Source organism: Chiloscyllium plagiosum, unplaced genomic scaffold (assembly GCF_037043375.1).
Source record: "Chiloscyllium plagiosum isolate Xiang-an unplaced genomic scaffold, Cpla_swu_hap1 HiC_scaffold_17, whole genome shotgun sequence".
NCBI lineage: Eukaryota > Metazoa > Chordata > Chondrichthyes > Orectolobiformes > Hemiscylliidae > Chiloscyllium > Chiloscyllium plagiosum.
This window is the reverse complement of record NW_028270155.1, coordinates 1,892,710-1,915,904: the sequence shown is the minus strand read 5'-3', so window position 1 is coordinate 1,915,904 and position 23,195 is coordinate 1,892,710. Positions and strand designations below refer to the sequence as shown.

Here is a 23,195-nt window from a genome sequence, read left to right as displayed (position 1 = left end):
CACCACCTCGTGCTCCCTCGAGGAGGTTGAGCAATTCATCAACTTTACCAACACATTCCACCCTGACCTTATTCACCTGGACCATCTCTGACACCTCCCACCCCTTGTTGGACCTCTCCATCTCCATTAATAACGACCGACTTGACACTGACATTTTTTACAAACCCGACTCCCACAGATACCTGGATTACACCTCTTTCCATCCTACCTCCTGCAAAAATGCAATCCCATATTCCCAATTCCTCTGCCTCCACCGTACCAGCTCCCATGAGGACCAGTTCCACCACAGACAACACCAGATGGCCTCCTTCTTTAGAGACGTGATTAAAGATGCCCTCCAATGCATCTCGTCCACATCCCGCACCTCCGCTCCCAAACCCCACCCCTCCAGCCGTAACAAAGACAGAACCCCCCCTGGTGCTCACCTTCCACTCTACCAACCTTCGCATAAACCACATCATCCGACGACATTTCCGCCACCTTCAAACGGACCCCACCACCAGGGATATATTTCCCTCCCCACCCATTTCTGCTTTCCGCAAAGACCATTCCCTCTGTGACTACCCAGTCAGGCCTACGCCCCCCAACAACCCACCCTCCCATCCTGGCACCCTCCCCTGCCACCGCAGGAATTGCAAAACCTGCACCCACACCTCCTCCCTCACCTCCATCCAAGACCCCTAAGGAGCTTTCCACATTCAAAGTTTTACCTGCACATCCACCAATATCATTTATTGTATCCTTTGCTCCTGATGCGGTCTCCTCAACATTGGGGAGACTGGATGCCTCCTAGCAGAGCGCTTTAGGGAACATCTCCAGGACACCCGCACTAATCAACCCCACCGCCCTGTGGCCTAACATTTCAACTCCCCCTCCCACTTTGCCGAGGACATACAGGTCCTGGGCCTCCTCCATCGCCACTCCCTCACCACCTGACGCCTGGAGGAAGAACGCCTCATCTTCCGCCTCGGAACACTTCAACTCCATGGCATCAATGTTGATTTCACCAGTTTCCTCATGTCCCCTTCCCTCAACTCACCCCAGCTCCAACCTTCCAGCTCAGCACTGTCCCCATGACCTGTCCTACCTGCCTATCTTCCTTTACACCTATCCACTCCACCCTCCTTTCTGACCTATCACCTTCATCCCCATTCACCTATTGTACTCTATGCTACTTTCTCCTCACTCCCATACCCCCCTCATTTATCTCTCCACTCTGCAGGCACCCTGCCTCTATTCCTGGTGAAGGGCTTTTGCCCGAAATGTTGATTTTCCTGCTCCTCGGATGCTGTCTGACCTGCTGTGCTTTTCCAGCACTACTCTAATCTAGACTCTGGTTTCCAGCATCTGCAGTCCTTGTTTTTACCTAGTTACAATTACAGTCGTGTCTCTAAGAGGGCAACCCGAGAGTCTGGTAACACTATGGTAATTTTGACTTAAAACAGGGTTCATGCCATTTGATCATCCTGAAAACCTGATGCTGAAATAGTGTATCAAAGCTAACCTGTGACATAATGGCAATTTTAATCAGATAATTTCTCATTGCATATCGCTCAAGACCATAAGAAATAGGAACAGGCGTATGACATTTGGCATCTTGAGCCTGCTCTGCTATTCAATAGGATCATGAATGATCTGAAATTTCTCAGATACGCTTACTCATAATTGCCCTACTGATCAAAAATCTATTGCAGCATTAAATATACACAAGGATTCTGCACCACAGCTCTCTGTGGCAAGAAGATCCAAACATTCTCAACCCTCAGAGAAGAAAATTCCTCCTCATCTTAGTCTTAAATGGCACCCTCTCATTCCAAGACTTATCCTCTGCTCTTAGACTGTCCTATGAGGGGTAACACCTCTCAGTAATTTCCATATTAAGCCCCTTAAGAACCCTATACACATGAAAGGCACTCAGGCAGTCATTCTTGATCCTGAAAACTGCCCAGTGTACCTCAGAGTACACATGTCAATCGTTTGAGCAAAAGGTGAAGCCTACTATGTCACACTGCTACTATGCAGTAGCAGCACGAGTGGTGCTTGCCATCAGCAGCATGCTGCTAAAAGACATTCTGCCTATCATATGTATAAGTAACGTGATATATGAATTTCAGGGTGGGTATGATGCCAGACATGTACGTGTACGTCACAAAGACCTGGTGGTTGCTATCAAACAGTGTACCCATGTGACTGTTTGCAGTGAGCACGGTACTGACTGTTGGCACCAGCGCACACTTGCAAAACCCACAATAAATGTTCAACATTATATGCGATTCCACAAGTGAATGCATGAGGAATTACGCTCACAATCAAGTTGGACTTGCAGCGTGGTGTACACTTGTGTACTGGATGCCATATATAAATAATACACCTTCCTGTTCTTTGTAGATACAAAAAACATATATAAACAGTACATCGGTTTCAACTTAACAAAATAAGTGACAACCATTTACTGGTTAATTTCTCAGGGCAATGCACTGACCAGAGTTTACTTGCCAACCAATCAGCATTCATTTCATGCTACGTAAACATCAGTTTCCCCTAGAATTGGTATTCTTGCGAATCATCTTGATGAGTACAAGACAAAAGGTTTTGCAAAATATGTCTTTGTCCAGGAATGACTGCATGTTATGTATGGGTGTTATTAAACTAGGAGTGCATTAGAAATTTACAAAGATGTTGCCAGGACTCAAGTGACTGAGCTGTAGGGAGAGGTTGGACAATCTAGGACTTTTTTCTTTAAAAGAAAGTGAGGACTGCAGATGCAGGAGATCAGAGTAAAAACGTGTGGTGCTGGAAAAGCACAGCACATCAGACAGCATCCAAGGAGCAGGAGAGTTAATATTTTGGGGTTTATGCCCCCGGAACATCGACTATCTTGCTCCTCAGATGCTGCCTGATCTGCTGTGCTTTTCCACCACCACACTTTGCGCATTTTTTCTTTACAGCATAGGAAACTGAGGGGGTGATCTTATAGAAGTGCATAAGATCATAAGAGGATGCATCGGGAGAATGCAGTTAGTCTTTTTTACACTGTCAGGGAATTGAGGACTAGAGAGCATCAGCCTAAGGTAAAAGGGGAAAGAATAAACAGGAAACTGATGGGCAACTTTTCTTTTTTACGCAGAAGGTGGTACACATGTGGAATGAGCTGCCAGTGGAAGTGGTTGAGGTGGGTACATTAACAACATTTAAAAGGCATTTGGACAAATACAGTAGCGCCTCGACATACGAACTTAATCTGTTCCGGGACCCGGTTCACAAACTGAATCAATTTTCTCATTGTTCGGATATTTCCGGAGTCTTTTCTCTTTTTGTCTCTTGGAGGTTGATGATGCCACAAGAAAACGATCCAGAGAAACTTGTTTTTTTCTTTGTTGCAGACTGTTCCGAAAATGGGACATCACATTGTCATTTAAAATGTTCACTGCTCTGTTGGTCAGTTTTGTTAGGGTGATGCCTCTCAACAAAAGCCTGCTCTTCACTCCATTTGCTACAAATGTCTTTGATTTGAACACTTGATATACCTTCCCTCTCTTCTTCCTCCTCCCCAGAATGCTCCTGCTGCATGACCTTCACCTGCTCCTGTTGTAATTCAACAAGATCTTCTGTGCTGAGTTGTCTGTGGTCCTCCACCAGCTCTGCCACATCATCCTCATCGACCTCCAAGCCCATATTTTGGTCCAGGGTCACAATCTCGTTCACTACATTTACTGATGTCGCCTCCTCAAAACCCTTGAAGTCTCTCTCAGGTCCACAATCTGGCCAAAGTTTCCTCCAGGCCGACTGCAACATACAGAAAGAGACCTCATTCCATGCCTTATCAATATGGCTTATGCAGTGGAGGATATTGAAGTGGTCCTTCCAGTACTGACCAAGGGTCAAATCTGTGTCGTTGGTGACCTGGAAACACCTGGCGAACAGAGCCTTCACACATAATTTTTTGAAATTTGCAATGACATTCTGGGTTGGATGAGGGGAGTGGTGTTGGGAGGAAGGAACTTTACTTTTATAAAGTCGTATTCAATGTCCAAATCTTCTTCCAAATTTGGAGGATGGGCAGGAGCATTGGCAAATTATTTGTTTCAAGATATTCTTTGACAGCTGGTGTGAAAACTTCCATTAACCATTCCATAAAAATCATTCGCGTGACCCAAGCCTTGCTATCCGCCCTCCACATTACCGGGAGTTTAGCCTTCAACACATTATTGTGTTTAAAAATGCGAGGATTTTCAGAGTGGTAGACTAATAGATGCTTAATCTTGCAATCCTCACTTGCATTCGAGCACAATAAAAGCGTTAACCTGTCCTTTATTGGTTTGTGGCCCGGTAGTGCCTTCTCCTCTTGGGTTATGTAGGTCCTTTTGGGCAATTTTTTCCAGAAAAGTCAAGTTTCATCACAGTTAAAAACTTGATGTGAGACATCTTCGACAAACTTATTGAATTCCTCTGCTGCCTTTTTGTCCGAACTAGCTGCTTCTCCATGCCTTATCACACTATGGATTCCAGTTCGTTTAAATTCTTCAACACTAGCAGTACTTGTACTCGGCGGTGTCGCCAACAAATCACGGTGTATGTGTAGAGCCTTCTCGCAGATTATAGTCTCGTTAACACTATCTCCAGCAAACTCTTTTTGATTTATCCAAACTAATAATAATTTTTCAACCTCATCTAACAATTTAGGCCTTTGCTTCATTAAAATAGTCACTCCTTTAGCCACGTCAGCTGCCTTTAGTGCCTCTTTGTTCTTTAGGATAGTACAGATAGTTGATTTCGCCATGTCGTACTGCATAGCGAGATTAGATACGCGAGCACCATTCTCGTGTTTAGCTATTATTTCCTCCTTCGTTTCTACAGTATTACGTTTAGGCTTCTTAACACCACTATCACTACCACTTTTCACTTTCTTGGGAGCCATAATGAGGCTAATTTAATGCAAAAAACAAAAATAAAGCGTAAGAATGCTTGGACGTTGGATGTTCACAATGCGTGTGCGCCAAAGATGAACTGAATGAGATCACACGGGGCCCAAGAGCTTTTGCGTTCAAAGCATGCATAGAAAAGCAGAACAATGACAATGAAACCACAGGCTTTTTGCGTTCGTACCTTGAATTTCGTCCGTACTTTGAAGCAAAATTTTACTTACAATCCTGTTCATAAACTGATTTGTTTGTGAACGGGGTCGTTCGTATGTCGAGACGCTACTGTACATGGATAGGAAAGGTTTAGAAGGGTATGGGCCAAGTGCAAGGAAATGTGGTTAACGTGGATGGACGCTTTGATTAGCATGGACCAGTTTGGTCCAAAGGGCCTGTCTCCATGCTGTAGGACTCTATATATGATGATACGGGGCATCAGAGAATCCATCAACAAATCATGGGTGCACAGAGTTTTTTGACCTAATGAAAAGACTGAATAAAGATATCTTCATGATAATTAGGCAGTTTGAAAGGATATAGCAAGTATAATGCCCATAAAATAATAGTTGATAACCTAACAGAGACATTTCTTTATCAAGAATAACAAGTATGTTGAAAATGCTATCACAAGCAATTGATGCAAACAGCTCCACTGCATTCAATAGGAAGCTCGATAAATATACAAGGCAGGAAGTAATAGGGTGATATTATATGAAGTATGGTAAGAAGAGATCTGAGTGAAGTACAAGTATCTGAATGGACTGAAAGGCCCAATGTGTGCTATGTAAGCACAAGTTGAGCCCTCTAACTTGATGAAATAAATTATCAAAATGTACACAATCCATTCCCCTTAGAATTCTGAAAACATACAAATATCAGATAATTAAATTGTTTTATCAGTGTTGGTTGAGAGATAAAATAGTCAGAACAAGGATTGTTGTCATAGGACCTTTAGATTTAACACAATAAACAGATGGGACCTGGGTTTAACATCTCATCCATAAAATAGCACTGTCAACAATGCAGCACTCACTTAGTAGTGCACTACAGTGTTAGCCAAGACCGTTTGCTTAATTCAGTCAAAAGCTTTGGGCTCAGAAGCAACCGTGATTTCCTCTGGACCACATATGACACAATGGCTATGAGATAATTTACTAGTTTAACGATATTTAGAATTTGCTACAACAGGTCATGTTGGTAAGAAGGCAATCTGTGCCAATCAGTAACAAGACACATTTCAATAAAGGATGAGAAAAAGGAAAGTTACAACAAAGCCTGGTAACTAGCAAGTCAGCTTAATCTCTTCAATAGAAGATATTCAAATCTAAAATTAGATTAGCATGATGTAAGCTTGTGATTCATATATACACACACTAATATCATTTATTTTAAGTTTGGATTTTTGAATGTGAACAAGCTGCGTATGGTTTTGTGTGAATCTGAAGCGATTTAGTGATTAACTGGCAAGTGTTTCTGTAGCTGTGATGATTTATTTTAAAACAGTGTGAGAGATTTCCTGGAGCATAATGGGGTTTTTTTGTTTACCTTGGGAGAATTTGGAGAGAGAACAAAACATAGTGTATATTAGGCTCAAATTTGGAAGGTCAAGAATTCATTTATTTTTCCTTTAACTAGGAGAAACATCATAGCTTGGAGAAAAAAGGTTTTACTTTTAATTTCAGTTTGAAATTCTGCAATATTTTTTAGCTAAAGCTGGATGTGTAAAGCAGTTGCTTCTGAGAAAGGAGAAAAAGAATTTAAAATTGTAAGAATTAGTTACCTGAGAATAATGAGATCAATTTTATGTGAAGCTGTGCAAGTCTACACTTAGTTATATGAAGAATCAAGGAAGATGCTGGAAGATTCTCATGACCAGGATTAAAACCATAGCTAAGGCAAACCGATGTGAGGTAGTGAACAGCATTCTCTCTGGTGTTTGAGTATTGCAATGGGATGCTGTCGGGTTTAGTGGGATTGCAAATGGAGTGTGTTTCAAGTTTTTAAAACTTGTATTATATGTAAATTTTTGCTCTATTCTATTTTATCTTCCTTTCTTATATGTAATAAGCTTCAGTTTTATTATTAAATTCAAATCTATAGACTTGCTGTTTGTGTTTCAGTGAAAGGCCACTTCACTAAAACTAAAAACAACAAAGTCTGATCTATCAAGCCAAATTTCAGTCTAAGATCTGACTTATCCAGTAATAACATCAGTTGGAACTGTAACAGTAGTGACTGAAGAGCATTAAGAGACAGCAAATACAATTACTTAAAAGGTCAGCTTAAATTCTGAAAGGCTAAGTGCTCCTTAAAAGTGGAGTTGCAAGGAGATAGTGAAGGCGGCATTTGGTATGCTTTATTGGTCAGAATATTGAGTACAGGAGTTGGGAGGTCTTGTTGCGGCTGTATAGGACATTGGTTAGGCCACACTTGGAGTATTGCATGCAATTCTGGTCGTCTTCCTATTGGAAAGATGTTGTGAAACTTGAAAGGGTTCAGAAAAGATTTCCAAAGATGTTGCCAAGTTGGAGGATTTGAGCAATAGGAAAAAGGTGAATAGGGTGGGGCTGTTTTCCCTGGAGCATCGGAGGCTGAGGGGTGACCATATAGAGATTTATAAAATCATGAGGGGCATGGATAGGATAAATAAACAAACAAACAAAATCTTTTGCTTAGGGTGGGGAAGTCCAGAACGAGAGGGCATTGATTTAGAGAGGGGAAAGATATAAAAGAGACCCAAGGGGCAACTTTTTCACGCACAGGGTGGTACGTATATGGAATGAGCTGCCAGAGGAAGTGGTGGAGGCTGGTGCAACTGCAACATTTAAAAGGCATCTGGATGGGCATATGAATGGGAAGGGTTTGGAGGGATATGGGCCGGGTACTGGCAGGTGGGACTAGATTGGGTTGGGATATCCGGTCGACACGGACCAGTTGGACCAAAGGGTCTGTTTCTGTGCTGTACATCTCTAGGACTCTAAGTCAAATTTACTTTTGATCCACACCTCCCGGATTGCTTTACTTAATAATAATCTGTTGAACAATGTTCAGCTAATAATCACAACTCTGTTTCATTACCAATACTGCTCATCATTCAGGTTAGTAACTTCTCTATCTTCTAGGAGAAAGTGAGGACTGCAGGTGCTGGAGAACAGAGCTGAAAATGTGTTGCTGGAAAAGCGCAGGTCAGGCAGCATCCAAGGAGCAGGAGAATCGACGTTGAGCATGAGCCCTTCTTCAGGAATGAGGAAGGTGCGCCAAGCAGGCTAAGATAAAAGGTAGGGAGGAGGGACTTGGGGGCGGGGCGTTGGAAATGCAATAGGTGGAAGGAGGTTAAGGTGAGGGTGATAGGCCGGAGTGGGGGTGGGGACGGAGAGGTCAGGAAGAAGATTGCAGGTTAGGAAGGTCATGCTGAGTTCGAGAGTTGGGACTGAGACAAGATGGGGGGTGGGGAAATGAGGAAACTGGAGAAATCTGAGTTCATCCCTTGTGGTTGGAGGGTTCCTAGGCGGAAGGTGAGGCTCTCTTCCTCCAGGCGTTGTGTTGCTATGGTCTGGCGATGGAGGAGTCCAAGGACCGGCATGTCCTTGGTGGAGTGGAAGGAGGAGTTAAAGTGTTGAGCCACAGGGTGGTTGGGTTGGTTGGTCCGGGTGTCCCAGAGGTGTTCCCTGAAACGTTCCGCAAGTAGGCGGCCTGTCTCCCCAATATAGAGGAGGCCACATCGGGTGCAGCCACAAATTCACCTGCACCTCCAAACACATCATTTACTGCATCCGCTGCACCCGATGTGGCCTCCTCTATATTGGGGAGACTGGCCGCCTACTTGCGGAATGTTTCAGAGAACACTTCTGGGACACCCGGACCAACCAACCGAACCACCCGTGATTCAACACTTCAACTCCCCCCCGCCCCTCCCCCCCACTCTACAAGGACATGCAGGTCCTTGGACTCCTCCATCACCAGACCACAGCAACATGATGGCTGGAGGAAGAGTGCCTCATCTTCCGCCTTGGAACCCTCCAACTACAAGGGATGAACTCAGATTTCTCCAGTTTCCTCATTTCCCCTCCGCCCACCTTGTCTCAGTCCCAACCCTCGAATTCAGCACCACTTTCCTAACCTGCAATCTTCTTCCTGACCTCTCCGCCACCACCCCGGCCTATCACCCTCACCTAAACCTCCTTCCACTTATCGCAATACCAACGCCCCTCCCCCAAGTCCCTCCTCCCTACCTTTTATCTTAGCCTGCTTGGCACACTTTCCTCATTCCTGAAGGGCTCATGCCCGAAACGTCGATTCTTCTGCTCCTTGGATGCTGCCTGACCTGCTGCACTTTTCCATCAACACATTTCCAGCTAACGTCTCTATCTTACAAGCTTCAATTCATTGGTTGCTGAATCGCTCATCCATGCTCTGATTATCACTAGTTTAACTATCCTTCAGGACAGCATCATACCATAACTACCACCAAGTCCAGTTCATACTTCACAACTGCACACTAACAAAGGCAAATCGAAGTGGGTAACAAATGCTGGCCCAGCAAGTGACACCCACATTGTATGAATGAAAAAGAAGTTGGCCCTTGGTCCAGCAATGACTCTATTTTAATTCTCATCCTTAGTGTCAAATTGCTCCTTGTATTTGGCCCTATCTTTAACCTCTGCCAACTCAGGTTTTGGGATCCCTGTATTTGTCTAACACTTTGACCACATTTACAATCCCACATTCAGTTGTGCATTCAGTGAATTTTGAGGAGATTTATAGCTCTAGATGTAAGTTTGCTCGCTGAGATGGAAGGTTCATTTTCAGATGTTTCGTCACCATGCCAGGTAACATCTTCAGTGAGCCTCCGGATGAAGCACTGCTGATGATTCCTGCTTTCTATTTATGTGTTTGGGTTTCTTTGGGTTGGTGATGTCATTTCCTGTTCTTTTTCTCAGGGCTTGGTAAATGGGGTCCAAGTAAATGTGTTTGTTGATAGTATTCTGGTTGGAAAGCCATGCTTCAAGGAATTCTCTTTCATGTCTTTGTTTGGCTTGTCCTAGGATAAAGTGAGGTCTGCAGATGCTGGAGATCAAAGTTGAAACTTTATTGCTGGAACAGCACAGCAGGTCAGGCAGCATCCAGGGAACAGGAGATTCGACGTTTCGGGCACAGGCCCTTCTTCAGGAATGTCCTAGGATAGATGATTTGTGCCAGTCGAAGTGGTGTCCTTCCTTCTCAGTAAGGATACTAGTGAGAGAGGGTCATGTCGTTTTGTGGCCAGTTGATGTTCATGCATCCTGGTGGCTCATTTCTTCTGGTTTGTCCAATGTAGTGTTTGTTACAGTTCTTGCACGATATTCTGGAAACGACATTTGTTTTGCTTGTTGTCTGTATAGAGTCCTTCAAATTCATTAGCTGCTGTTTTAGTGGCTAGGGTTTCTGGATGACTTTTGTCTGCTTGCTTGGGTTTGTTGCTGAGAAATTGGTGGACTGTGTTCATTGGGTATCTATTCTTTTTGAATACACTGTACAGGTGATTTCCCTCTGCTCTGCGTAGTTCCTCTGTGCTACAGTGTGTGGTAACTTGTTGATATAATGTTCTGACGCAGCTTTCTTAGTGGGTGGTTTGAAGTTCCCCATTGGCTGTTCGCTCTACAGGAACATCTAAGAATGGCAGTTTGTTGTAGTTTTCATCCTCTTTCGTGAATTTTATGCCACTAAGGGTATTATTGATGGTCTTGAAGGTCTCTTCTAATTTGTTTTGTTTAAGGATACTCTCACTAGTTTCCTTACATACAGATAAGGAAGGACACTACATCCATCCTAGGACGAGTCAAAGAGAGACACGCACAAGAATTCCTAGAAGCATGGCTTTCCAACCAGAACTCTATCAACAAACACATTGACTTGGACCCCATTTACCACTCCCTGAGAAAAGGAACAGGACATTACATCACCACAGGAAATGACATCACCAACCCAAAGAAACCCAAATATATAAATAGAAAGCAGAAATCATCAGCAGTGCTTCATAAGGAGACTCACTGAAGACGTTACCTAGTATGGTGACGAAATGGCTGAAAATGAACCTTCCAACTCAGCGAGTAAACCTACATCCAGAGTTGTACATTCAGTTTGTTCCATCCAAGGCTCCCTAAACTCCATCAATAAGATCTTGGATGATTTTTGACTAGAACTCCACTTTGTTACCTGATTCCTCAACTACCAGATTCCCTTATGAATCCAAAATTTTATTTCAGCTTTTAACATACTCAATAACTGAGAATCCAAAGATTCACAATCCTAGTTAAAAAAAAATTAGCATCTGTGTAAAACAATTGACTTCCTAAGCAGAGACCATGCTTTTAGTTCTAAACTCTCCTGTGGATACAACCCATCAGCATCTACCCTCACAAGCCTCTCAAAATCTTACATCCTTCTCAGAAATTATCTCTTGTGCTTCTAAATGTCACAGTGTCTCTGAACCACTTCAGCCTCATCACAGGCAACACTCTCATAAGGCATCAGGTCTTAACAGCTCTAATTTTAAGTTAATGCTGAAATGTTCCTGTTTTCCCTTTCTAACTGCTATCAAATCCTTTAGTCATCTTGAACACATTTTGATTCCAGGACTATGTGACTATCTGTGTGAAATTTGCAAATTCTACCCATACCTGCACGGGTTTCCTCCGGGTGCTCCAGTTTCCTCTCAGAGTTCAAAGATGTGCAGATTAGGCCAATTGGCCATGCTATGTTGCCCTTGAGGTCCAGGATTGAGCAGGCTAGGTGGATTAGCCATGGAAAACGTAGGGTTTCAGGGATGGTTTGTGGTGGGTGGGGCAGGGGGGTGGGGGGTGTGAATCTGGATGAGATGCTCTTCAGAGGGTCGGTGTGAACTTGATGGGCCGAATTGCCTGCTGCCACACTGTCGGGATTCTATGATCCTACACAGGATTAGAGGGGATTACAAAGATTGGAAGTCACAGCGGAAACTGAAAACAAAGACAATTTAAAACAGAGTTGAGGAGAAATCACTTCTCCCAAAGGGCTGTGAATCTTTGGAATTCGCTACCCCAAAGTGCAATGGATGCTGGGATAGTGAATAAATTTAAGGAGGAGTTAAGACAGATTTTAAATTAGTAATGGGTTGAAGGGTTATGGGGAGAAGGCAGGAAAATGGGGGTGAGGAGTATATCAGCCATGATCAAATGGCAGAGCAGACATGATGGACCAAATGGTCTAATTCTGCTCCTATATTTTATGGACTTAAGAATTTTGTCATGAAGGCACTGCTTACACGGGAGCCAATGTAGATGAGTGAGTATTGGGGTGATGGATACAAGTACTTTTTTGGAAGTTAAGACATGGGCAGCAGTTTCCTCAATTAGATCATTCGTCAACCTTTTAATGGCAAGCCTATGCTACCTGTTTTCATACAGTAAACCTGTTTCTAGTGTCATTTGGGTGAAACTATAGTATTGCTCCTCCAAGCTCATAGAACTTTCCTGAGGTGTGGTGCCTACAGCTGAACACTGTAACCCAAACAGTGTGGGCAACAGAAGCATAACTTCAGGTCCTTTATCATTTATGGCCTGGAATACAAAAGTCAACAATCCAGGTGAAAAAGGCAAGAAAGTGGAGTCGAAGATGATCAGATCAGCCAGGATCTCACTGGCAGAGCAGGCTCAATGAGCTGAATGGCCTACTTCTTATATTCCTATTTGCCATTCTGGTTTACCTTTCAAACCAGAGCTCTAGCTTTTAACAAATTGTGCACCCAGGCATCAAAATCTCATCGTCCCTTCACATTTCTAGTTTATCATCAATAAGAAAACATCCTGTGTCAACTTTCTAGAATCACAAGTGGATGACCAGATGGTCTCTTGCATTGAGCTCCATTTGGCACAGATGTGTCCACCCATTAAAACAATATTCTTTCATAACTTTCCACTACAATTTACAAAATCTAACTGTGACTCCTAACATACTACTGTCTTTAAACTTAAATATACACTCACAACGCAACTCTTACATTTCAGAAACTAATCTCGTGAACCTTCACTTCAACCCCTTCATTCTTCCTTAAGCATGAAGTCCAAAACTGAACATAATGCTCCAGCTTCAATGTCTTGTATTAGGATGTTAATATAAACAACACCCACAGGCATTTCCCATTCAAACATCGGTCTCAAAAAATTCAACAAGCTTCATCAGACTTAGTTCTTCCTTTCAGAAAACTTATGTTCTCTTCAATCAGCTCACACTTGCCCAAATCATTTGTTCCGTGAGAAAAACAAAGTCTAGGAACCTCCTTTTGACTGATGTTAAACCAAGAAGTCTGTAGATGATAAAGCCACAAATGTAGCAGCAGAAGTAGGCCATTCAGGTCAATGAATGGCAGAATAGTCTCAATGAGGTCATGGCTGATTTCAAGCCTCAACTCCACTTTCCTGTACCTTGTTCACATCTTTTGTTTTGATCCTTTTGGCAGTTATCAATTTCAATGGAAATGTTTTTAAAAATTAGTTATCTTTCCTAACACACATCCAAATTATTTGAATCATCACATGCATTGGATTAATACATATAACAGTGTATATTAGAAATATACAATGTACCAGTATTTACACAAATTTGGACAGAAAGTTCAAACATTTCAACTAGATTCAACATCTGCAACAGTCCACAATACCCCAGTACAGTCTAACTTGAGATCATTTAGAAATGGATGTGTTTGCTTGCTGAGGTGGAAGGTTCAGTTTCAGATGTTTTGTCACCATACTAGGTAACATCATCAGTGAGCCTCTGGTAAAGTGCTGGTATTATGTCCTGCTTTCTTTTTATGTTTAGTTTACTTTGGGTTGGTGATGTCATTTCCAGTTCTTTTTCTCAGTGGATGGTAGATATTGTCCAAATCAGTGTGCTTGTTGATAGAGTTCCAGCTGGAATGCTATGCTTCTAGGAATTCTCGTGCATGTCTCTGTTTGGCCCATCCTAGGATGGAGATGTTGCCCCCAAAATCGTGTCCTTCCTCGTCTGTATGTAAAGATACTATTGACAGTGGGTCACGTCTTTTTGCGGCTAGTTGATGTTCATGAATTCTGGTGGCTAGTTTTCTGCCTATTTGTCCAATGTAGTGTTTATTACAGTCCTTGCAAGGTATTTTGTAGATGATGTTCGTATTGCTTGTCTGCATTGGGTCTTTTAAGCTCATTAGTTGCTGTTTAACTGTGTTGGTTGGTTTGTGGGTTACCATGATGCCAAGAGGTCTGAGTAGTCTGACGGTCATTTCAGAGATGTCTTTGATGCCGGGTAAAGTGGTTAGGGTTTCTGGGCAGGTTTTGTCTGTTTGTTCGGATTTGTTGTTGAGAAATTGGCAAACTATACTAAATACTACATTGGACAAACAGGCAGAAAACTAGCCACCAGGATTCATAAACATCAAATAGCCACAAAAAGACATGACCCACTATCATTAGTATCCTTATATACAGATGAGGAAGGATGCCACTTTGACTGGAACAACACATCCATCCTAGGACAAGCCAGAGACACGCACGAGAATTCCTAAAAGCATGGCATTCCAACCGGAATTCTATCAACAAACACATCGAGTTAGACACCGTCTACCATCCTCTGAGAAAAAAAAGTGGAAATGACTTCACCAACGCAAAGAAAACTAAACACGTACAGAGGAACTTCGATTATCGGGCATTTGATTATCCGGCAAGATTGCAAGATCCCGGTGCTTGGTTAAACCACGTTATCCAGCATTCAATTAACAGAATGAAATACTCCCTGCCCATGTCCTTCAGATAATTGAGGTTCCTCTGTAAATAGAAAGTAGGACATAATGCCAGCGCTTCACCGGTGGCTCACTGATGATGTTAGGAGAAAGTTAGGTCTGCAGACGCTGGAGATCAGAGTAGAGTGTGATGCTGGAAAAGCACAGTAGGTCAGGCAGCATCTGAGGATCAGGAAAATCGACGTTTCAGGCCGAATTTCTGATGAAGGGCTCCGGCCCAAAACATTGCTTTCCCTGCTCCTCGGATGCTGCCTGACCTGCTGTGCTTTTCCAGCAACATATTCTCGTCACTGATGATGCTACCTAGTATGTGACGAAATGTCTGAAACCGAAACTTCCTGTTCAGCAATTACACTCACATCCAGAATCTCAACCTGAACTACAAATCTTTTCAAAACTCACTATCATTTAGAAATAACAAACACGTTTTACTCAAGAACTATAGGGCTTTGCTAAAAATAGGCAAAAAGATTCCAATGTCAAGACATGCAATCAAGTGGGGTCCATCAAAATGATAATACATTAGTTCCTCTGTATCTATTGCCCTACAAGTCCACTGTTTCCACTGCAATTCAAAAACACTATTCTCTGGGTAGCAGATATCATCTTAAATCAGGATGCACAGTTCTGAGGTATCTCAATAATTGCAGAGGAGCTCCACAGATGACAAACACTGTTGGACAAGCAGAGTTATGGCATTCACTCTGGGCAAGGGGACAACTCTATTGGACAAGAGATCAATTCAGCTTTGGAACTTGCAATAGTTTTGGAATCAGAATGAACAATAAATCATGATTGCAGAACCAACTGCTAGATTTAACATATCCACGTGAGTAAGCTCGATGTCACATTACTGATTTGGTTGCAGGTTGTTTTGCAGAGGACAGTTATGTTATTGTTTCCCCAATCCCTGGATTGTCTTCTCTCTTGGATGTTAATCGTTCTATTCTCTTCAGTTTACCTCTGTCATCTTGTCCAATTGTCACTTTTCAATGCTTACACCTAGACAGTTGATACTGAAAGGCTGTCTGATTGCGTAGAATTATAGTTGAGCCAGATTCTCTCTCTAGACAAGCACTAGTATTAGTCAGTGGTCAATTATCAGATTAGCCAATGATGAGAACATTGGCTGATGTTTCCCACCAGTTAAGGTTTTTTTAATGGCTAACTGAAATGTCTCAACCTTGACCTAAAAGAGAACAGGTATTCAACTCAAACTGATAATTGAACCTGGATCATCCTGGTTTGTACAGGGCAATTGCACACCAAGCAGTACATTTAACCAGTACGCAAATCAGGGAAGGCCAGTAATAAGGGAATGCCATTTAGATCCAAAATGAGAATTTATTTTTACAGAGTGTTGTGAACTTTTCGAATTCTCTACCCCAGAAGTCAGTACAGGGTCAGTTTTGAATATGTTTAAGAGATTGTTAGATTTGAATGTACAGGATTACGGAGATGGGGTAGGAAAAAGGCATTCAGGGTCGACCAGCCATGATTACATTGAATGGCAGGGCAGCCTGCTTGAATGACCAACTCCTTTTCCGATATTATCCTGAATCTATAAATAAGTCCAAAACGATGTTCACTTTTTTTGCGCCAATACATGCCTGTGCTTCAAAATTAAGCAATTTATATACGGTTCTGGTGAATTTGAATCTTCCGGGTGAATGACTTTAGACAGGAAGGATCCTGTGACCTGTTGCTTTACTTGCTCACTTTCCGAAAAGGACTCTTCATTCCAAACGAGGTATCCTTGGGATCCTCGTAAAGTTTCCCAAATTATCCGATCCGAACAGGATTAATAGAAACTGAAATCTGTGGACTTGACTCACTGAAGAGCTGACCTTTTAACTCGGGGGTGGACGGCATTAACTGGGATGCACTTACTGCAGATCAGAGACATTTACAGGGATCAGTTTGCACACAAGGCCGTGTGTGTCAGCGCGGGCTCGGGCTCGGGCACGGGGGAGGACGGAGTGAAGGTAAAGGGGCCTGCTTGGTGAAGGGCCGCCTCAACAACCTCAGGCTCCGGATGCAATAACGCCGGCTCCGAGCTCGCTCTTACCGCCGCTGCCCAGAGCGGAGCGGGAGCCCGGCCGTGGGAAGCGCTCTTTTCTTCAGCAGCGCCGACAGGATCAAGACAACTCCGGGAACTGCACTTTCTGCGCCTGTTTCCCGCCCATGAGGAGCCCGAGGCCTAAGGGCCGAGTGTGGGGCCGCCGCCAGTCAGAGGCCGAGGCCTGTGATTTGTGTGTGAAGGGGGAGGGGGTGATCACCGCTGTCCCGCCCGCTCACCCCGGGAGGACTCACCTGCGCTCCGGTTGGCGATGTGCGGCACTAAGAGCCGAGCGGGGCCAGGCCGGGCCGGGCTGGGCTGTGGCTGGGCCGGGGGAGCGCTCTGAGCGAGGGAACGGCGAGAGCGCGAGGCCGGGCCCGAGGCTGCAGCGAGCGAGCGCGAGCCGGGCAGCTCCGCCATTAGCGCCCGTCCATTGGCCGGGAGGAGTCAGCTGACCTGCGAGTTCCACCCCCCCCACACTCAGGACACGCCCCTTCCCCCACACTAACCCAGGGAAAGGAGGGCCGAATGGCCACCAGGACCGAGGGCTCGGGGGCCCCATCTGACCCCCCACACCGAGGGCCCCATCTGACCCCCCACACCGAGGGCCCCATCTGACCCCCCCCACACCGAGGGTCCCATCTGACCCCCCACACCGAGGGCATGGGGGCCCCATCTGACCCCCCCCACACCGAGGGCCCCATCTGACCCCCCACACCGAGGGTCCCATCTGACCCCCCACACCGAGGGCATGGGGGCCCCATCTGACCCCCCCACACCGAGGGCATGGGGGCCCCATCTGACCCCCCCACACCGAGGGCCCCATCTGACCACCCCACACCGAGGGCTCGGGGGCCCCATCTAACCCCCCACACCGAGGGCCCCATCTGACCCCCCACACCAAGGGCCCCATCTGACCCCCCTACACCGAGGGCCCGGGGGCCCCATCTGACCACCCCACACCGAGGGCCCCATCTGACCACCCCACACCGAGGGCATGGGGGCCCCATCTGACACCCCCACACCGAGGGCATGGGGGCCCCATCTGACCCCCCACACCGAGGGCCCCATCTGACCACCCCACACCGAGGGCATGGGGGCCCCATCTGACCCCCCACACCGAGGGCCCCATCTGACCCCCCCACACCGAGGGCTCGGGGGCCCCATCTGACACCCCACACCGAGGGCCCCATCTGACCCCCCCACACCGAGGGCATGGGGGTCCCATCTGACCCCCCACACCGAGGGCCCGGGGGCCCCATCTGACCCCCACACCGAGGGCCCGGGGGCCCATCTGACCCCCCACACCGAGGGCCCAGGGGCCCCATCTGACCCCCCACACCGCGGGCCCAGGGGTCCCATCTGACCCCCACACCGAGGGCCCACTGATCGTTGTCAGTGGAAAATATTCAAACAGGGGCCGGCATTGCAACCAGCCCACTGGGCACATTCAGTGAGTTAATCAAGGACTTGCGAGTGAATGTGAGGTAAGGGGGAAGGGGGTTGTTGTCAGTGCCTATAGAAAGAGAGGTCCCATATATAATGACCCATGGGGTAGGGGTATCGCTATACATTGCCCCATAGAACTGTACAGCACAGGTTCTGGATCAGTGGTGCTGGAAGAGCACAGCAATTCAGGCAGCATCCGAGGACAGGCAAAATCGACGTTTCGGGCAAAAGCCCTTCATCAGGAATAAAGGCAGAGAGCCTGAAGCGTGGAGAGATAAGCTAGAGGAGGGTGGGGGTGGGAGAGAGTGGCATGGAGTACAATAGGTCAGTGGGGAAGGAGATGAAGGTGATAGGTCAGGGAGGAGAGGGTGGAGTGGATAGGTGGAAAAGGAGCTGGGCAGGTCGGACAAGTCCGGACAGGTCAGGGGATCGAGTTTCTGGAGGTTAGAAGCTAGGATGAGGTGGGGGAAGGGGAAATGAGGAAACTGTTAAAATCCACATTGATGCCCTGGGGTTGAAGTGTTCCGAGGCAGAAGATGAGGCGTTCTTCCTCCAGGCGTCTGGTGGTGAGGGAGCGGCGGTGGAGGAGGCCCAGCACCTCCATATCCTCGGCAGAGTGGGAGGGGGAGTTGAAATGTTGAGCCACTGGGCGATGTGGTTGATTGGTGCGGGTGTCTCGGAGATGTTCCCTAAAGCGCTCTGCTAGGAGGCGTCCAGTCTCCCCAATGTAGAGGAGACCGCATCGGGAGCAACGGATACAATAGATGATATTAGTGGATGTGCAGGTAAAACTTTGATGGATGTGGAAAGCTCCTTTGGGGCCTTGGATGGAGGTGAGGGAGGAGGTGTGGGCGCAGGTTTTACAGTTCCTGCGGTGGCAGGGGAAAGTGCCAGGATGGGAGGGTGGGTCGTAGGGGGGCGTGGACCTGACCAGGTAGTCACGGAGGGAACGGTCTTTGCGGAAGGCGGAGAGGGGTGGGGAGGGAAATATATCCCTGGTGGTGGGGTCTGTTTGGAGGTGGCGGAAATGTCGGCGGATGATTTGGTTTATGCGAAGGTTGGTAGGGTGGAAGGTGAGCACCAGGGGCGTTCTGTCCTTGTTGCGGTTGGAGGGGTTGGGTCTGAGGGCGGAGGTGCGGGATGTGGATGAGATGCGTTGGAGGGCATCTTTAACCACGTGGGAAGGGAAATTGCGGTCTCTAAAGAAGGAGGCCATCTGGTGTGTTCTATGGTGGAACCGCTCCTCCTGGGAGCAGATACGGCGGAGGCGGAGGAATTGGGAATACGGGATGGCATTTTTGCAAGAGGTAGGGTGGGAAGAGGTGTAATCCAGGTAGCTGTGGGAGTCGGTGGGTTTGTAGAAGATGTCAGTGTCAAGTCGGTCGTCACTGATGGAGATGGAGAGGTCCAGGAAGGGGAGGGAGGTGTCAGAGATGGTCCAGGTAAATTTAAGGTCAGGGTGGAATGTGTTGGTGAAGTTGATGTCAGGGTGGAATGTGTTGGTGAAGTTGATGTCAGGGTGGAATGTGTTGGTGAAGTTGATGAGGGTGGAATGTGTTGGTGAAGTTGATGAGGGTGGAATGTGTTGGTGAAGTTGATGGAACAGGCCTTTGGCCCATTATGTTGTGTTGAACGTGACACTAAATTAAACTAATCCTTTACTACTGACCTTGGTCCACATCCCTAAAAGTCACTTAAACGCCCCTATCGTACCTGCCTCCTCCACCCCTGGCAATGCATTCCAGACTCCTATCACTCTCCTTGTAAAAAAAAACGTCCCCCTCGCATCTCCTTTGAACATTCACCTCTCACCTTAAATGCCTGCTTCCTAGCATTAGACATTTGGACATTAGGAAAAAGATTCTCTCAACCCCATAGAACAAAGAACATTTACAGCCCAAGAACAGGCCTTTCTGCCCTCCAAGTCTGAGCTGATCCAAATCACTGTCTAAACCTATCGCCCAATTCCTAAGCATCTGTGTCCCCCGTTCCCACCTACTCATGCATCTGTTCAGACGGATCTTAAATGAATCTACCATGCCTGCCTCTACCACCTCTGCTGGCAACGTGTTCCAGGCACCTACCACCCTCTATGTAAAGTACTTGCCGCGTGTATTCCCCTTAAACATTTCACCTCTCACCTTGAAAGCTTAACCTCCTTATTGAATCCTTCACCCTGGGAAAAAGCTTATCTCTATCTACCCTGATTTTGTAGACCTCAATCAGGTCCCCCCTCAATCTCTTTTTTTCTAATGAAAACAATTCTAACCTACTCAACCTCTCTTCATAGCTAGCACCTTCCATACCAGGCAACATCCTCGTAAACCTTCTCTGCACCCTCTCCAAAGCGTCCACATCCTTTTGGTGATGTGGTGACCAGAACTGTACACAGTATTCTAAATGCGGCTGAACCAATGTCTTGTACAATTTTAACATGACCTGCCAGCTCTTATACTCAATACCCTGTCCGATGAAGACAAGCATACCATATGCCTTCTTGACCACTCTATCCACCTGTGCAATAACCTTCAGGGTACAATGGACCTGAACTCCCAGATCTCTCTGCTCATCAACGTTTCGCAAGGCTTTTCTGTTTACTGATGGAAATGTGTTGCTGGAGAAGCGCAGCAGGTCAGGCAGCATCTAGGGAACAGGAGAATCGACGTTTCGGGCATTAGCCCTTCTTCAGGAATGAGGAAAGTTGGTCCAGCAGGCTAAGATAAAAGATAGGGAGGAGGGACTTGGGGGAGGGGCGTTGGAAATGTGATAGGTGGAAAGAGGTCAAGGTGAGGGTGATAGGTCAGACTGGGGTGGGGGCGGAGAGGTCGGGAAGAAGATTGCAGGTTAGGAAGGCGGTGCTGAATTTGATGGATTTGACTGAGACAGGCTGGGGGGAGGGGAAATGAGGAAACTGGTGAAATCCGAGTTCATCCCTTGTGGTTGGAGGGTTCCTAGCCGGAAGATGAGGCGTTCTTCCTCCAACCGTCGTTTCGCTGTGGTCTGACGATGGAGGAGTCCACTTACTGTATAATTCGCTCTGGAATTAGACTTCCCAAAATGCATCAGCTCACATTTGCCTGGATTGAACTCCATCTGCCACTTCTCCGCCCAACTCTTAAGTCTATCTGTATAGGAGAAAGTGAGGACTGCAGATGCTGGAGATCAGAGCTGAAAAATGTGTTGCTGGAAAAGCGCAGTAGGTCAGGCAGCATCCAAGGAGCAGGAGAATCGATGTTTCGGGATTCCTGAAGAAGGGCTTATGCCCGAAACGTCGATTCTCCTGCTCCTTGGATGCTGCCTGACCTGCTGTGCTTTTCCAGCAACACATTTTTCAGTCTATCTATATACTCCTCTATTCTTTGAAAGTCCCCTATGCTTTCTGCTACTCCAGCCTCATCTGGGCATCTAATTTTATAGACTTCTATTAAATCTCCCCTCAGCATCCACCACTCCAGAGAAAACAAACCAAGTTTTCTAGCCTCTCCTGCACCTTCTTCCTGTAATGTGAAACCAGAATTAAACACAATACTCTAAGTATGACCTAACCAAAGTCTTACAAAGCTACAACGTGATATCCTGCCTCTTGTACTCAAAGCCCCAACCGATAAATGTAAGCGTGCCATATGCCTTCTTTACCACCCACAATACTTAGGGTGGCACGTTGGTGCAGTGGTTAGCACTGCTGCCTCACAGTCCAAGGGGCCCGGATTTGATTCCAACCTCTGGCAACTGTGTGGAGGTTGCATAATTTCCACGTGTCTGCATGGGTTTCCTCCAGGTGCTTTGGTTTCCTCCCACAATCCAAAGATGCGCAGGTCAGATGAATTGGCCATGCTAAATTGCCCATAGTGTTCAGGGATGTTTGGGTTAGGTGCATAAGGTAGGGGAATGGGTCTGGGTGGGTTATTCGTCGGAGGGTTGGTGTGGACTTGTTGGGCCAAAGGGCCTGTTTCCACACTGTAGGGATTCTAGATACTTGTGGGGCCATTTTCAGGGAGCTATGAACCCAAGATCCCTCTAAACATTAATGCAGTTCAGGGTTCTGCCATTAACTGTTTACTTTTCCTTAACAGTTGATCTCCCAAAATGCAGCACCTCACACTCACATGGAATAAACTCCATCTGCCATTCATCCGTTCGTGTCTCCAACTGATTTATATCCCACTGTATTCTTGACAACCTTCTTCACTATGCACAGGGAGAAAGTGAGGTCTGCAGATGCACAACCCCACCCATCTTTGTATCATCTGCAAACTTACTAACCCATCCACCTATGTTTTCATCCAAGTGATTAATATATATCACAAACAGCAGAGGTCCCTGCGGAACATCACTAAGAGTCACGAAAGCCTGAAAAATATATTTCCACCTCTACCCTCTGCCGTCTATATAGACAAGCCAATTCTGAATCCACACAGCCAAGTCACCATAGATCCCATGCATCTTAGTCTTCTGGATGAGCCTACCATGAGGGGCCTTGTTGAAAGCTTTACTAAAACTCATGTGGACAACATCCACTGCTTTACCCATGGAAAGGTGTTTTCACCATACAGTACCCCAAGGGGGCTCCCTTGCAATGCCCCATTTGGAGGGGGTTTTCTGTACCGTGCCTCTCAGGGAGAGAGGTTCTCTACAACGCCCCATGAGGAGGGGGATCTCAGTCCAAGGGAGGTTATCTGTACAATGCCCTATGGGGAGGGGGTTTCTCTGTACAATGACGCATGGACAGGGAGTTCACTGTACAACCTGCCATGGGGAAAGGGATCTCTGTAAAGTGCCTGATGGAGAGTAGGGATTGTCACTGTTCAGTGCCATATGGGAAAGGGGAAGGTCACTGTACAATGTCCCATTGGAATGGGGGGCAAATCACTACAGTGTTGCATGGGAAGGTGGAACGGGTCTCTGTACAGTATTATATTGGCAGGGGATGTCACTACAGTGCCCCATGGGAAGGTGGAGGGGTCACTACATTGTCCCA

At 46.1% G+C, this 23,195-nt stretch overlaps 1 protein-coding gene across 9 annotated transcripts in view; it reads right to left on the bottom strand.

Annotated features, from left to right (window-relative positions):
• The window catches only part of zc3h18 (zinc finger CCCH-type containing 18), a 248,786-nt gene extending 231,605 nt beyond the window's left edge, over nucleotides 1-17,181 (bottom strand). For 5 of the 9 annotated variants that reach the window (XR_015759908.1, XM_087995663.1, XM_087995669.1 and 2 more), the window contains exon 1: nucleotides 17,023-17,181. The gene's annotated coding sequence lies outside the window, so the exon portion shown is untranslated. Of the gene's footprint in view, nucleotides 1-11,578; nucleotides 11,849-17,022 lie in introns of all 9 variants that reach the window. The other 4 variants (XM_087995664.1, XM_087995666.1, XM_087995665.1 and 1 more) reach the window with 2 other exon arrangements.
• Nucleotides 17,182-23,195: the final 6,014 nt, after the last annotated feature.